General features: G+C 37.6%; 1 protein-coding gene across 1 annotated transcript in view; it reads right to left on the minus strand.

Annotated features, from left to right (window-relative positions):
• The window catches only part of LOC122809306 (metabotropic glutamate receptor 6-like), a 437,750-nt gene that overhangs the window by 106,983 nt on the left and 317,543 nt on the right, over positions 1-13,224 (minus strand). The window lies entirely within an intron of this gene.

Below are 13,224 nucleotides of genomic sequence, written 5' to 3' on the forward strand. Positions count from 1 at the left end.
AGGCCTGGAGAGAAATGCTCCAGATGCATGTGTTTGGAATGTGGGAAGAAATCACAGTACCCTGAAGAAACCCATGTGAATGCAGGGAGGACATGCAGACTCCGCACAGAAGGCACCCCGACTGAGAATCAAACTGGAGAACCTCTTTCTGTGAGGCAACAACATTAACCAAGGCACCACTGTGCTGCCATGTGGAGGAGATTTATGGAGATCTAGGCTTTTTTTCCATTAAGTTTTTTGTGATGATTAATGTGCTTAGTTAGCTACACAGATGTTCTTCATAGGAACAGCCATATGAAGCTTGCAGGGAATTTTAAAGAAGGTAACATATTAATTTACTCATTTCATTTTCATGAAGGTTAATGTGCTGAAAATGTCTGTTGATTGTTAAAATACATTTATGCTGCTCTCTGAATAGCACTGAGTATGTTTAGCTAACATTTTATTACATTCTATTAGCTTCATGGCGTAAGGAGCCAATGAACCTATCTCCTCTAGCCTCTGATCACCTGTCGCCCTTATTCACCTGCAATCCTCTAACACATTCTGCCCATACTTAGCTCTCTTTTGTCTTTCTTTTCCCTAAAATTTTCCACATCATGCTGTCTGACAACCCTCTGTCGCCTGCTCCTGTCCAATCACACTTTATCACTTTATGCCTGACTAACCGTACTCTTGAAGATCCCTCATATTCTGCCATCCACAAGCACCTTGAGGAAAGTAGCTGCTCAACATCCTGAGGACCTCAGAAATCTCTCCCTAACTCTCCTAGCCCAGCCTCTTCTATTCCTGCCTTATCTCACTCTTGTATCCCTAACTTTTTACTTTATTTTATTCATGTTTCACTCTTTGCCCCCAATGTCTTTTGATCATCAGCCCTCTCCATAGTCAGTCTGCCCATGCATGCCATCATCATCAGGATGAGGATCAGCTGGGAGGGACCATCACTCAGACAGTCATCAGAGATATAGATACATTTTGAGGCTGCATGACTTGAAGTTCAGATACAGAACTGTCACTACTTTATGTACAACAACTTGCTGTGAAGAGGCATGCTCAGTGGATGAATTACCTTTATCTGTGTCACACGAATGAGCCATGGTTATCCAGACCAGTGAATAACTACTGAAATGAGATTTACTTTTCCCTCTGTACCTTCAGAAGCCATCTTTGGATTAGAGGTACTGGATAACAATCATCTGTTAGGTGTAAGAGAGCATGAAATGAAACAGTAGAAGCTGCTGATCTGACTGAAAGGTAAACAGATGCACACATGGATGAATCCACTATTGTAGCATGTTGAGAAATGTACCTTCTCTAGTCTACACTAATAAGAGGTTGAAACTCCACTGATTAGATTATCTGGCAGAGTGCTTTTACAGGGAATGCATACATCCTGGAGGGTCAAGTTCATCTGGATTGCCTGTTCTCAAGTTATCATGGGTATTTGGAGATGGTATAAGAACGGGTGCTTCCCTTTTTGGTCATGAATATCTCTGACAACATGCAGACTATATAGTTCTAAGAATTGCTTGAAGACTATTCATTTTAAACAAATGTCAAGCATTTGCTTGAGATTAGTATGTTGTCTCTTCTGTGCTGGAGAGCACAGACTTTCATTGCTATGTTATTTCTCTTTCCAAATTTGGAAGAATGTTCATGCCTTTCCCCATTCTATAAGAGGCATTTGTTGACTACCTGTGCATATGTGCATATGTATGTGCACAGGCAAGGACCATGGCTTAGTTCTACAGCTCCTGCAGTATCATGGAAGTGGTGAGTAATATTTGCTTCATACCATCTGTGATCTTCACATTTTCCTCAAATTGTTTCAGAACTTACACCCCATTTTCTTCAGCATATCTTACCCCTAAGCTATTTCTTCTTTTACCGCATATTTGCATGGTTCTACTGTCTTTCTAATTGTTTTACTTTTTGGTTGTATTTCTAGCAAATTAATGGTTTGGCTATAAAGGCAAGTGACTATCTTATAAATAACAGTCCGTCTGTTTTTTTCTGCTTACATTCTCCTGTATACAGTTGTCCTCACTATTAGATATCCATCCATTCAGACAACATTGATACAATGATTGATTAACTTGGTAACTGGGGCTACTAGACAGGTAGATGGTTTACTAATGAGAATTAGAATTGCCCTCTTTTATGCATCTGAAAGTATCCTCTTCATTTTAGGTTTTTGTATTCATTTTTAATATATTTTATCTGGGTTTCCACTGCATGTGCACAGACCATAACTGTGATCCTTGGAACAGCAAGAATTTAAGAGCAATTATGGCAAAATATATACTAACTCCAAAATTGCTGTGTTTCAGAGTAATCCATCTTCTACGAGGTACAGTGCCACAGTATCGAAGCAGAGTTAACGGTGACTTTTGAAATTTGCTGTTACATGTTTTAAATCAGAATAAAATTTTTGGAATTATGGGATTTGCATTACTGAGTTTTAAACTTTGACAGGGAGACCTTGTTTCCGTTTAGGCCAACTACATAAGATTGTATCTTCAGTAATGCTACTTTATTGCAGTTCTCTTCATGAGAAAAGAACACTTAATAACTTAGAAAGGATACAAAATTCTTTTTCTATAAAATGTTAAGGATCTGATGTCTATCCCTTCCTAAAATATTAAAAGTATACTCCCTAAGATATAAACACATTTGTGGTAACTTAATACTGGCCTACCTTTCCAAACATGATTGCTTCTCAAGAATGTCTGGGTTTGCAGATTTACAAATGTTTGCATAAGCTAAAACAGGATTATAGATTGCAGAAAAATAACACGAGTAGTTGTAATAACAGAGTACACGAGTAGTTGTAATAAAGGATTGCACTTCCTGTATAACAGGTTTGTATCTATTTGGAATCAGCTTCCACATTTTACTAAAAAGTGTAGTTCTGTTGATTAATTTTAAAAATCATTGTATGATTGCATAGAGATCAAAACTGTTGCCTGAAGTGGAGAAATACTATTTTTGTCTTTCAGTATCATAGATATGTTCTTACTGTAGAGTGAGCACCTCAGTAACTCACATTATGCTTTTGATGAAGTTACTGCGCTGTTTTACCCTTGCATATTAATTAGCTGGTTTTATTCAATTGCTTTGCAATCAGTTCTTTGTTTAGTCTAAGGCCAAATCAGTTCACAGAATCAGTTATCCAACCAAATAACAAGGCAAACAAACAAACATAAACAAAAAAACGTAGATAAGTAAGGTGGCAGTAACACTGCTGGTGAAACAGGACCACAGATTATACTGCTTAAGGATTCTAACATAGTAGTATCAGGATTTATGGTATGGGTAAAGGACAGAACAGGAAACAGGGTAGGAAAGTGGCAGGAAATGTTCAAGAAAGTTCTCCATGAATGCAAAAGACAAGGATGAACAGAAAGAGAAAGAAGGATACACTGAACGTTTGACCATAAGGCTGACTGCTTGGGTTATAGGATCTCTGGAGATAAATTGTGTACACTTGCCAGTAACAAATAATAATGGCAACATCAAACATAAGGTCAACTTCTCTTCAAAAGTGAAAGAAAAAAATATATTTATAGCAGGCCATAATCTTCCAGATATAAACTTGATAGTGTCCACCTCTTTATCAGGGAATCATGATGATTTGATCCAGTGAGGAAATTCCCCCATGTAGTTGGGCAGAGGCAGATTCTCCTGGGATTTGTTGTACATTTTATCTTTATTAATTCATTTTAACTCATTTATATTAAAGCCCAAAGCCTTTTTAAATTCTTCATACAAATATATAATTTGAGGAAGGATTTTCTGATTCTTAGTGAGAATTATGATACAGTATTCACTAAACAAATTAATCATTGTGATCCATTCTATTGCTGTTCCCTCAAAAATATTCTATGTCTGCCTCAACATAGACTCTGTATCTAGAATGAAAATTCCTGACAAGATTAGATAGACATGCCTTTTTCTTCTTCTTCATATAGGGAAGGGTTCTGATAGTACAAAGATGTTAAAAGTCTATGCAAATGGGCCTTCAAAACAATGCTAGAGTAGTTTGCCTTAAGTCTTGCCAAAGTTGCATGACTCCAGACCCCCACCACCACCAAACGTAGTTCCAGAATAATGTATCAGAGGCTTAGGAGGTGAAAATATACATGTTCCCAGGCAGGGACCTGTTTTTCTACCAAAGTGATAAGCAGTCTTCAGTGAATTTCTTGCCCTTTAGACAAAGGTTTTCTGAGTCAGTTACATCATAATAGGTGGACACTTTTCTAACTGCCCACTAATACTTTGGCCATATCTTTGGAATTCAATTTCAAAAACAAAGTAAGCCTGCAGTTTTTTCTTAGCTTAATACCCCATGCATTGATTGTTTTTGGTATTAAAGTTAGAATGACACCTCCCCCTACCATGCCCAGAGCAATGGCAGAAAAGCTGAGGAGTCAATAGCTTCCAGGATCATAGTAACTTGGAGTTCTTCAGCATCTTTGGGAATTATTTAAATATCTCCTTTTAAACACCATCATCCTCTGGGGCTTTTCTTCTGCATAATAATATTACCATTTATTTAACCTCTAGCTTTGTTACCAAACAATTAGTGAATTATTTTGCATCTTCAGACCACAGAGGTGGATCTTCCAGGAACCTTCTCCTTGCTCTATCTCTGTCTTTCACGCTCTCTGTCCAGTCTATTCTTCCTGTGTTTTACCCCTTGCTGATATTTTTTTCTGACATTAACCCTTACAGATCTGACTTCCCTGTACAACAACCACAGAGTGTGGTTAAGATATTTGGAACTGTATAGCAGCTTCCAGACTGTTGTCTTCCTCCACAAAGCGAGTGACAAGAAATTTGTGACTTTTATATCAGCCTTCTTTTAAGCTATCCACTGCACAAGACTATACTGTCCCTGAGTTGTATATCCTAAACACAGCCTTAATGACTAGTATGTTATGTCTTTAATTGAACAGCTAGTAATTATATTTATTTATGTGTTTGTGTTTGATTGTTTGTTTGTTTCCATATGTTAACTGTATAATCCAAATGGGCTGATGCCCTTTTTCAGTGGTAACATAGGGAGAAATGTTCCAAAAATTTAAATACAATAGTAAGTCCAATAATAACACAATAAGGTAACAAATCATTCCAGTACAAGGTATAAAGTCACAGAAGGTATGTAGCAACAGGGGTACCTGTCAAACATCTTTATACATCTTCATAACGTCGTTATAGATTTTTAGGAAAAGTATGTGAAGTGAAAGACAGGGTACTTGCAAGTCTAAATATGAGAGAGTTAATAACATAAACACTGAAGAAAGGTAGGTAGGAGTAAAACATTGGGATAGATTATATGCTTTGATGCTTAGAGATAAGATGACTGGACTCATAAAGATGTAGTTTAATTCAGATAAATAAATGTTATATCTGCTGTTTAGAGTGCTTCTAAGTACAATTATTGTCAGACCAGGTGTGAGTGGTACACTGACAGATGTTCCTTCAATTTATACTGAAATACATAATTGGACTCTGCCCCTACCTCATTTGAATTTTGTTTCAGGATTTAACTACTAAGTTAGACAACAAGTCTCCAAAATAATTAATTTTGTTAGGAGTGGCTGTATTTGTGTGAGGGATCAGAGCACTCGTGGAGTAGAATATGGCTCCACTAGGTTTATAATTCCTAGACATTTGTCAGGATTGCACGAAATGTTGTGACTTAATTGTTTGGAACTGTAAAATAGTGTATTCTGCTGGGAGCTCTGACTGCATATTTGGCTATTTTATAATAAGTTGTTTCAAGCTTTTAGAATACTGGTTTCAGAAGATGTGTTAATATTAATGGATCATAAAATGTATTTATTTATTTATCTGAATTTGATTGCTGAGGAAGAGCACTAATCAAATCAGAGGAATTTCTGTTTCAGCCAGTAGTCAGAAACTGACCAGGCATACAACATACACAGTACAGTTAAGCAATAACCAGTGAATGGGTGTGAGTATATTGAGGATTTACCCATGGTTGGCATGGTTTGATCACAAGGGTGAAAACCGAGTGATTAAACAAAGCCAACCGTGGGCAAATCCTCATATACCCACACCCAAGAGTCAGCTATTGCTATTATACAATGATATTATTTAAGAATAAAATGCTTAGTTTTCTTAACTAATGTCTTTGTATAATGGCTCGGTAGTGTTCCTCCGTGTTGTTTACCCATACTTGCACAGACACCAGTGCTGTGAGAAAAAAGCAACAAAGATATCTCCGTTGCTTTTTTTTTTTTAATCCCTTACAGTTTAAAGGTACAAGACAGACAGGGCAGAAATACAAATAAAACACATATGTTTCTTTAGTTCTGCAGAATGTACCGGACTTGTCTTTTATTTGCTACAAACCGCTCAACCGCTTAGGTCAAAAAATATTGACAAAGTGTTTAACAGGGGACAAAGGCCCCAGAATAGGGACTGATTGTAATTGATAGAAAGCTGATTGAATAACAAGATGTATGGTATTGTGCATTGTTTGAAGGATATGAAGTCTGAAAGTGAAACGTGTCATTATTTAGTGACTTCACTTATCCGTGATTTGTAAGAAAAACAAAATTTTATGAGGAACAGCCCAAAAATATGAGGCAAATATCTGGCATTCTATGAAAACCTGGACAGTTGAGAGGTATGCCCTAACATATACTAACAAAAGAAAGTCCAGTCGTTCTTCAGCAGACGGACTTTTTCTATTGGTATATAGTTGATTTACAACTGGCAAGCTGGTTTGGCTGACCAATCAGTGTGCATGTTTTTGAATATTAATAAGCTATTATTATATAATAACACATGACTAACTAAGACAGAATGCTAAGTAGGAGCAGTAGAGTCTGGGCCATGAAGACTAGAGACACATCATCAATGTAAGGTTTCATTTTGTATAGCATTCTGAGTTTTGTCTTGTTTTGACTACAACATTGTTAAAGTGAAAGTCAAATTTTAGATTTTGTGTTATTTGCTTTATGGGAGTCTAATTTTCAGAAAATGTTTGTGTAATTTTATTAAAGAGCATTATTTTAACACTTACAAGTCATTTCATAATTTTTCAAGAATGCATTTGGCATTGAATTGGTTTTGATTCCATTAAATGATTTATTTGCCATATATAGTGACCTGTAAGGTTAGTCACACTCTTGACTGGAGCTTGTCAGAGGCTTGCATGATGTTGAAACTGAACAAATCTAACATCACCACATGTAGAACTAATTTACTGGGTTAGACTTTGCAGCTCTGTCTGCCTACTTATTGTGTAAGGAGGAACACTGAGAGGTCATCCTTTTGAGTTTGGTAGTTTCGAGCAAGGAACTCACATCAGTTCTCTCCTTTGTTACCAGCATGCTGATGATTCTCAAATGATTATGTTTTGATTAACTTCAGGTTTGCCTATGTTAATTATTATTTGTTGGACTGAAATGTGTTATTCTTGCAGCCTTTCTGGGCATCCTGCAGTCCTACATAAACTTCATCAGAATGGACTTGCAACTTGTTAGTCATCATCTCCATTACATTTGTTTTAGTAATATTATTGGTGGTTTGCTTTTGGCTTCAGAGACATTTACTCTTATGGGCACCAGTTTCATTTGAATGCTAACATCTCATCTGTCCAGGCCACCAGTGGCGACTCATGATATCGGACCGCAGGACTGCAGCAACCCCCCCCCCAAGGTGTGAACCACAATGGTACAAGTCCTACAAATCTTCCATACAAAGTGAATCCGGACTGTTGCCTTACCAGTCCAGATTCAGGAAGAAGGAAGCAGACTGCTGATTCCCCAGAAGTCTATGCAGTGTTAACCACATAGACTGGAAGGGGATCGTACTGCAGAGTCAGCAGTCTTGGACCATTCCCAGGAAAGAGCCGAGAAACCAGAAGTGTGCATTCTGGCGTGAATGCAGGCTACAGAAGCTGATTCTATCATTACTGAAGCTGTGTGGAGTACAAGCTGTGCATTTGGATTGATTTTTGTTGCAGGTATGTCTAGTTTGTGTGTGTGCAGGTACATCTAGTCATCTAGTGTGTGTGTGTGTGTGTGTGTGTGTGTGTGTGTGTGTGTGTGTGTGTGTGTGTGTGTGTGTGTGTGTGTGTGTGTGTGTGTGTGTGTGTGTGTGTGTTTGTGTGTGTAGGTACATCTAGTTTGTGTGTGAGTGTGTGTGTGTGTGTGTGTGTGTGTGTGTGTGTGTGTGTGTGTGTGTGTGTGTGTGTGTGTGTGTGAGTGTGTGTGTGTGTGTGTGTGTGTGTGTGTGTGTGTGTGTGTGTGTGTGTGTGTGTGTGTGTGTGCAGGTACGTCTAGTATGTGTGTGTGTGTGTGTGTGTGTGTGTGTGTGTGTGTGTGTGTGTGTGTGTGTGTGTGTGTGTGTGTGTGTGTGTGTGTGTGTGTATAGGTACATCTAGTGTGTGTGTGCAGGTACATCTAGTGTGTGTGTAAAATGCCCCAGTTGATGTATACTGGTGGCCAGAGAGAACTCAGGATATCTGCTGGTGGTGGTGCTTGAACCCTGTACCTTGGCTGCAAGTAACAAGAGCCTGAATTCCCTACCCACCACCATTTGTGAAACTTTGTTGCCTCACAGCTAGAGGTTCTCTGGTTTGATTCTTGGCTGGGGTGCCTTCTGTGTGGAGTCTGCATGTCCTCCCTGTGTTTGTGTGGGTTTGCTTTGGTGTCCTCCCATTTGTGAAACTTTTGGAGATTTTTGGCTCATATTTTGTTCTGTTCTGTTCCTTGTAAATCTGTGGTTTCTGAGTTTTTAATTCCTTAAATAGTTGATGGTGCAGTGGTAGCATTGTTGCTGCAAAGCTAGAGGTTCTCTGGTTTGGTTCTTTGGTGGGGTGTTTTCTGTGTGGAGTATGCATGTCCTCCCTGTGTTTGTGTGGGTTTGCTCTGGTGTCCTCGCATGTTACAAAGACATGTGTCTGCAGTATTTCTCCCTGGGCCTCTACAGAAAATTGGCTTTTGTTCCAAGTCAGACTTTTCTGGTTAACAAATGTTAAATAAATAAAATTGTCAGGCATTTGAATTTCAGACTTCATATTATTCAGAAAGTACATAGTAACACAAAACCTTTTATTCTAGCAATTTTCTAAGTTTATAAGATGAATATTTGAAATTTGTCCCTATTTTTGGGACTGACTGTATTCCTCCATTATTGGCTTCGTCCAGGTTTTTTGTGCTAAGATTGAGAGCTATGGTGATAACTGAATTCACTGAATATGTTTGAGGGCTGTATTCCCCCATTACTGACTTTGTCCAGGTGTTTTATGCTAAGAGATTGACAGCTATGGTGACAACTGAATTCACTAAATGGTAGCCGTTTAAGTTCCAGTCTTCCTGTCTTTCACAAAACAGCTGAATTGGCATACTGGTATGTTGCTCTGACTGTTTTGCACAGGGTCCTGGGATCAAGACTTGGCAGTGAAATGCATGGTGGTAACACATCATTTTATTCTAGCAACTTTCCAAGATTATACAATCAATGTTTAAAATGTGTCCCTGGTTTTTGGGCTTTTGTCCATCCTCAGTACATTTTGGCTTTTTCCAGATTTCTTGTGCTGCAAAGTTGAGAGATACAGCTGAGTGTCGAGTAGATTTTACTAGGAGCTGAGAGCTGCCAGGGAAGAGAAATTTAGTGCTGCTTAGGCTGAAACTGCTTGCATTGTTAATAGCACAAAAGGTAGTATACTTGCTTTTGATGAAGAAGGCTGTGGGTTCTGCTCCCACAGTATGTAGATGCATTCCTGATATTGTACTGTGTTGTAAACGGGGTGGATGCTGCCGTTTTGAGAAAGTCCTCTTTGGAGAAGATACCTAGTAACTATGAACCCGTCCGTTATTTGCCATCCATTCCCTATTGCTATATTACTAGCTCATCATTTTTAAATGTAATATAGGCAATTTATTCCTCAAGGGCAACAGGCACTTAATTTGTAGATGAAACAATGAAATATAAAGTTGTTTGCTAGCAGCAACCTCTTCATTAGTTACAGATCTTTTTAATGTGGAATTATTTAGATGACTTTTACTTCTGCAAAGATTGTTCATATTTACTGATACTGGTGAATTGTAGAAGTCTGAGTAAACTTTTATGATGGAAATGTTCTCAACTGGGCAGTTTTGTCATTATTGGTGCATGCATTTTTTTTTCATTGTTTACTGGAAAAATGTTCAAAATAATAAATTTAAAACACCCTCTAACAAGTGTACTGTATTATACAAGGAATATAATGTAATGCAATCAGGAAGGTGCATCACAAAACACATGTATGTTTTGTGTGCAAGTGGCCTATCATTTGAAAATAGCCCAAAGTTAATCTTTATCTGCCACTAGCCAAATGTATTTTCTTTGAATGTGGGTTTCAATGCTGTTTCAATGAATTTGAGTTTCAAGGGCAGAGAAGTTTTAATGCTAAGTCTGTTTTCACTGTGAGACTGCATTGCTTTGTTTAACAGATGTCTTAGTGTTTGTGCTGTAAAATGCAAAATAAAACTTTCAAATGAAGTCCAAGTCATCGTAGAAGTAAAGCAGTATGCACATTAGTGTTTATGGTAAATGGGGTGAAATAGCCAAGTAATAGTTCATTGGAATGGCTACAGGGGGGAGGCTCCATTCGACCATGATTTTGTGAGGGGTTAGGGCAGCAAACTCAAATACAGCCCCAGCTGAATTATACCTCTCAACTGTCCAGATTTTCACAGAATGAATAGATTTTTGCTTCTTATTTTTGGTTTGTTCCTCATAAAATTTGTGGTTTTCTCGCAAATCATTTAGGAATTAAGTCACTAAATAGTGACAGACACTGAGTTTCAGACTTCATAACCTTCAGAAAAATGCATGCTAAAGCAAGACCTGTTATTCTATCAACTGTCTCAGTTTATACAAGAGCAATTTTTAGTACTGTTTATATGTTCCCCCAATATATTTGGCCTTGTCCAGATTTTCTGCATTAACAGGTTGAGAGGTACGTGCAAATAAATTGCTTTATAGAATTAGGCATATCCAAACCTCTCAACTGTCCCCAAGTTTGGCTCAAAATGTTGCTCTTCCACTAATAATTCCTCCGCAAGAATGGCAATTTTGGAAGAAAATGTGGAGGGTTTACAATTAATAAATAACTGTAATAATCAGAGTTATAGATTACTTTTATTTCAGAAATGCATGTAGATTCTTTTATTTTGTCAACTGCTCAAGTTAGCAGTACTAATATTAAAAAGTGTCCCTTCTTTGACAGGTTCCCAGCTGTATTGTGTGGCTATTTTATATTTTTGCATCACATTTTTGGTCCATTTTTCATAACATTGTGTTTTTTTGGCAAGTTAGTGGCAAATCATTAAAGACTGAAGTTAGAAAATAATGGCAGACATTTGAGTTTCAGATTTCATACCCTTCAGAAAATTCATACTAATGCAAGACCTACTATTCTATTATCTTTCTAAGTTTATAAGAGCAATATTTAAAAATGGTCCTTATTTTTGGGCCTTTGTCCCACTGCTATGTATGGCTTTGTCCAGATTTCTTGCTCTGAGGTTGAGAGATATGACAAATGTGTCAGGGCCATCACAGTCAGCCAGAAACATTTCAAATTGTGAAATACTTGTTGCACCCCTCTCGCCCATGTATTGACTCTGGATGCATCCAAGCAAGGCAAGGAGCAGTTATGCAGTGTAAATGTGCAGAGTACCCCCCCTCCAAGGTGGACACAAGTACTATAGTGGCTTTTCATCTCTCCTTGATGTTGCAGAATGTTCTGGTTTCTATCATATTTTATACTGTTGATTTATGCTTATTATTATTATTCAGAAAGTCCCTGTTGCTCTGTGTTTAAGAAGCAATGCTTTAATGACCATCAGGTAAGCTTGTCTGAGACTGTAAGATGAAAGTAAGCTTTAATAAGCATACTGTTAAAGAACTGCCAACACTGAAAGCCTTTCTATTGTTGCCATGCAGAGAATACTTACATAACTAGATAACGTACAAGCCTTGGGTACTGAAATGCATATGACAGTATGTGTAATAAAGGACAGGATTACAGTATTTCAAGAAGCTCATTACATTTGTTGGAGACTTGCAGTCATCTTTGCAGGCTTTACCTGTAAACTAAACAGAATGACAATCTATCATGTGTAGTCCATAATCTGTGCAATAATCCTTTAAGCAATGTATCTTGAGCTTGTTTCTTGTTTGCTTTTCATTTTTTACTTTGATCATGTTTTCCCCACGAAACAAGTAGATAGTTGTTGTCAGGCAGCAGGTCTTTTTTGGATAAGAAACATTTTTACAAATGGGGGTACCACAGAGATTGCAACTTTCAGCATGTTACTTGGTACTTTAATAAAGATGGGTATAAATTATAATTATCACAGAGATTGCTACTTTCAGCATGTTCCTTGGTACTTTAATAAAGCTGGATATAAATTATAATTAGAACTGCAGTGCAAGGAGAAGTGGTTTGAGTTGAGTGATGCTTGTTTTTCTTATACTTGATTTTGACTGGCATTCCAGTAATGTATTTAAAAAGTAATTTACTTTTTCATGCCTCACAACCTTTTTGTTTCCATCTAGATATTAAGTAAGCTGTCATGCAGCCAATGCATTGAAATATTTTTTTTCTTCTACACTTCATTTTGTCTTGATTGGACTCTTATGATGACAGTTTGGCACCCAGGGCAGCATATTTAATTAAAGTTACAGTTTTTGTGGTTTTGAGCATAGCTCCTCCCATTTCTAGTTGGCTGCACCCCTTCCCATTGACCCCACCCATTCAGCTGTCTCCTGCAGCCCCCCCTTTGATTTGAAGTCACTAGCCGCCACTGCAGGCCACGTGATCCACACTTCCTTGTTAAACTTGGGATAAGTAACAGCTTTTTTTCCTGCAGAAAAAAAAACATCCAGCTGTCTAGTGATGGTTATTTTGGATCCAGTCAGACATTTGAAAGTGCTGATACAGATTTGATGACCTATCAAAATCAAGGAGATGGGACGTCAAGGTTATGAACCATTCAGAATGTGCAAGTATCTTGCTTAAGGCTACAAAGCTGCAGCAGAATTAGTTTATTGCAGAAATGATTAATGATTGCATGGAAATTATCCATCATTAAGAAACTATTAATAATAGAACACATTGCATTACAATATTCTCATTCCTAGATGAATGGCTTCACCAGAGTATAAATAAAATGTGCTTTAATTCTGCAGAAA

The sequence above is a fragment of the Protopterus annectens genome, chromosome 8.part0 (genome assembly GCF_019279795.1).
Source record: "Protopterus annectens isolate FY-2018-M chromosome 8.part0, PAN1.0, whole genome shotgun sequence".
NCBI lineage: Eukaryota > Metazoa > Chordata > Ceratodontiformes > Protopteridae > Protopterus > Protopterus annectens.